This window comes from Ailuropoda melanoleuca, chromosome 6, assembly GCF_002007445.2.
Source record: "Ailuropoda melanoleuca isolate Jingjing chromosome 6, ASM200744v2, whole genome shotgun sequence".
Classification (NCBI taxonomy): domain Eukaryota; kingdom Metazoa; phylum Chordata; class Mammalia; order Carnivora; family Ursidae; genus Ailuropoda; species Ailuropoda melanoleuca.
The window spans coordinates 126,198,738-126,202,896 of record NC_048223.1 but is presented as its reverse complement, the minus strand read 5'-3'; positions in this window follow the sequence as shown (position 1 = coordinate 126,202,896).

Here is a 4,159-nt window from a genome sequence, read left to right as displayed (position 1 = left end):
TGAACGCCTGAATCCGGGCGCGTCTCTGGGTCAGTGTTAGCTGCGTTTGCAGTCAGGCTGCCGTCACAGCATTGGGGACATTGTTGGCGGAGGTTGTCTGGAAGAGGGCCGGCCTGGTGGAGGGCGCTGGGGTGGGGCTGGGAAGGGACACCTGAGAGGCTCCACGGGGCAGGTGATGGTTGAACTGGGCCCGCGAGGGGTGGGATCTTGGGGAGCGGAAGACGGGGGAGAAGTCAAGGAAGAGCAGCCCTGCTGAGAAAGGCCACTTTATTTGAGGGTGCGAGTCATGAATGTGTCGTTGTGGCAACAAAATACAAGCAAATGTAAAATAAGGGGATTTTTCTCTGATTAAGTTGTTCTGCTAACATTTCAGATTTGGTAATAATTATGAACCTTGCATATAGAAAAATTTCAATTAGCCATATGCCTGGGGAATGGGATATACTGTTAATTAAAAAACCCTTTAGGGTTCCGTTCTAACCAAAGACCTCACTGCAGCATATCGGCACATCTCCTCACCTGCGTGAGTGCATGCATTTCCGGAGCAGAGCAAGGCTGGTCTTCCTCTTAGAGGCCTGCAGGTACTGGGGTAGGAAAGCTCATTCCAACAAGTGTGTGATCGATCCTGTCCCCAGGACACACGGTTCACTCAGGGAAGCATCCGACAGTTAGTAACCAACGAGGCCAACTTTGTGTTTGAGAACAGGGTGCGGGAAAGACTTTCCCACTGGCCGTGTGGTTTGGTAACTTCTCTGGGCCTCAGAGTCGAAGCGAGCAACATCCAATCTGATAGAAAGTTCTCAGGGAAGAGAAACTTTTCACTTTTGCCTCCTCACTTCTGCGTGATCTGCCCTCCAGGCTCTCTGACTTTCTGTACCTGGTTCTGCACCAGCCCGCGGCTGACTTCCGTTAGGCCGGCCCCTCCCCATACACGCACGTACACACTCCTGGTAACGCACATACGAGCACACTCGTGCACACACGTACTCCTACACACGCACACACTCCTACTAACACGTACTCCTACACACACACATACTTCTAGTTACATGTACCCCTACACACATAATCACATACACACACTCATACAAATGTAATCCTACACGCACGCACGCACACTCCTAGTAACACATACTCCTGTACACACACATTCCTACAGTCACAGAAGCACATACTCCCCCACACACTCATGCAAACATGCGTACATAGTACTACACACATACTCCCATACGCACAAGCCCACACTCCTAGTAACACGTACTCCCACATACACAAGCATGCAAACACACACTCCTACACACACACAGACACACACCACTTTTCTCTGCTTGGGACTCTCCCTACCTCCCTGCTTCTCAGATGGTTCCCTCCAGTCCTGAGCTCAGCTCTGGTGGAGGCCCCTCAAGGGTCCCCCATTTCCCGGTCCTGCTTGGGTGCCCAGTCCTTGCTCCGGAGCCCTCCTGTCCTAATCTGTGCCATGTGCTCCGGAAAGAGCGCACTGACTGGGAGTCGGCCTCCTCGCTAGGACGAAGCTCTGTCCTTCCGTGAAGGGCAGACCAGGTATTCACCGTCACCATGTTCCAGTGGCCCAGCCTCACCAGGTGCCCAGCCAGGTGTCTGAAATGACATTTTAAAACCCACGGGCTTTTTATTAAAGGAAGAGTGGGGGGGAAAGGAGGCAAAAACGCAAGCCAAGAGCGGGGAGCGGCAGACCAGGGCTGTGTCAGAAGGCCTGCTTTGCCAGCGTGTCCGCGTCTCTACGCGTCTGCCATGGCAGGACTGTGACTTTTTCTCCTGGCCAGGGAGCCGTCACATTAGCCCTGCGGGAGCGGCCCTCTACACAGAGAAGGGGACTCCTGGAACCCCCAGCCACATCGGACCAGTCAGGGCAGGAGGGGTGGGTCCAGGGACCAGGATTTGACCCGGGGCTGCCAGACTCGGTCTTTCATCTGGCCGCCAGAGTGTGGTCTAGATCCTGGAGGAGAATGTGCAGGACAAGCCCTGGGGCTGGGGGCGGGGGGTGAGTGCGCTTGTCCTAGGGAAGACATTCTCTGTCAGGAGGTAGAGAAAGGTGGTCAGGTGTGTCTGGAATTTATCACGCCCTGGAGGGGCTGAGGAAGAAAGGAAGAGAAGGCCTCCCTCAATCCTCCACACAAGTCAGGACAGGGAACCTGGGACTCAACTGCCCGGCACTCACCGGGTGGAGGCCTCCAGGTTGTCACGGAGAGACGCCATCGCACATGTCAACTCCATAAAGCAAAGGCTACCTCTTCCCTAAAAATGAGTCAAGATACGTGGCTGTGATATTATCATTTGCTGGGCTTCCTAGGAACTTCCTCTAGACGAGCTGCTGGAAGCATCTTCCCGGACACAGTTCCAGGACCACCCCCCCCCCAATTCCAGGGCCGTGCAGACAGACCAGGCCCCGGAGGACATGGTCACGGCCCTCCCCATCTCGGCACCCCCAGCACTGGCACGTGAGCATTCCGTAATCTGTAAACGGGAGTTCATGAATGTTGGTCTTTACAAAGGAACAAAATGCCTGTGACTTGCTCACACGAAGCCCTCCTTCATGTCTCCATGATGATTTCATAGGAAGGAAAGTTCTGTTTGGTATGTTGACTGGGTGCCTCCACGCAAGAGCCACAGACAACCCTGCCGCTGGGCAGAATCAGCCTCGTGTTCATCACACTCTGTAAGCTGGTGAGCCCCAAAGCTTCCTGGACCAGGGGTTTACACAGCCCTCGATGACAATCCACTGTAAGGTATTGGAGGGAAATACCTCTAATATGAATAACGAAGGGTCGGCGTCTATGTGACAAAAAGAATCACAATAAATCAATGAGAAAATGTCAGGCGACTTTTTGGAAATGGATAAAAAATTTGTAAAATGGATAAAAAATACGAATTGGTGATTCACAGATAAAACTCAAATAATAAAAGTGTGAAAAGATGCTCGACCCACTGGAAGTTAGGGAAATGAAAGTTGAAATGAAGTATGACTTTTTTGCCTCTAAGTTTTGCAAAAACTAAAAGGTTTGCTCATATCCAGTGTTAGTGATGCGTAGGGAAAAGGGCAGCAGCTGGGCCATGGGCGGTAAACGAGTTGGGGCATCTTCGGGCAATCTGGCAGTTGCTATTTATATTTAAGAGGATACATATTAAAATGTGTATAACCTGGGGGGCGCCTGGGTGGCACAGTGGTTAAGCGTCTGCCTTCGGCTCAGGGCGTGATCCCGGCGTTATGGGATCGAGCCCCACATCAGGCTCCTCTGCTAGGAGCCTGCTTCTTTCTCTCCCACCCCCTGCTTGTGTTCCCTCTCTCGCTGGCTGTCTCTATCTCTGTCAAATAAATAAATAAAATCTTTAAAAAAAAAATGTGTATAACCTGGAAACTCCACCCCTAGGAAGCTCTCCTCGAGAAGCACTTTTACCCGAGAGCAAACACACGGGTGTGCAGATGTTTTCATCGTGACACTGGAGCATGCAAGCCAATGTCCATCATGGAAGGATGACCATCAGAGTTTGTGAGGTCTGGAGAATTCCAAGTAGCCCTTTAAAGGCCGATGAGGCGGCTACCCACGTGCGGGCATGGCCAGATGCTAAGACAGAACTTTGAACGAAAAGGCAATTCACACAACTGCACACAGGGGACATGTTTCGTCACTTCTAAGATGCAAAGTTTTCATATATTCTCTAAGGTTCGGATGTGTCTCACCCTTGAGTCCTTCAGTGCTTGGAAATGCCACGAAGGCTGCTAAAAGGCATGTCCCTAATCCACATCATTCAATCCTGGTGAGGTGCTAAGCTCCTTCAGCCATTGGCTAACCTGCTGGGCTAACCTGCCAGTCTGTCCAAGGTCATTAGCATGTGAAGTCATGTTTGAATGTTTCCATTTGATGGGGGCGGGGGGGGGACGCCCTGGTGGCCAGCCTGGTGTTTCTTCTTTTTCGGAGGCTGTGGGCTTGGTTGGGTTGGTTGAGGCACCTGGTCCTCGGTTGTCTAGTTGATGACCATTCTTGTCCCCACCATCCCTCTCCCAAACCTCCCCTGTCTGTCCCTACAGTTCTCCGGTCCCTTTACCCCACGTCCTGCTGTACCTAGAGCCGATAAGGGACATGCAGGCAGACCCATAAGGAACACCCAATAATTAAACGGC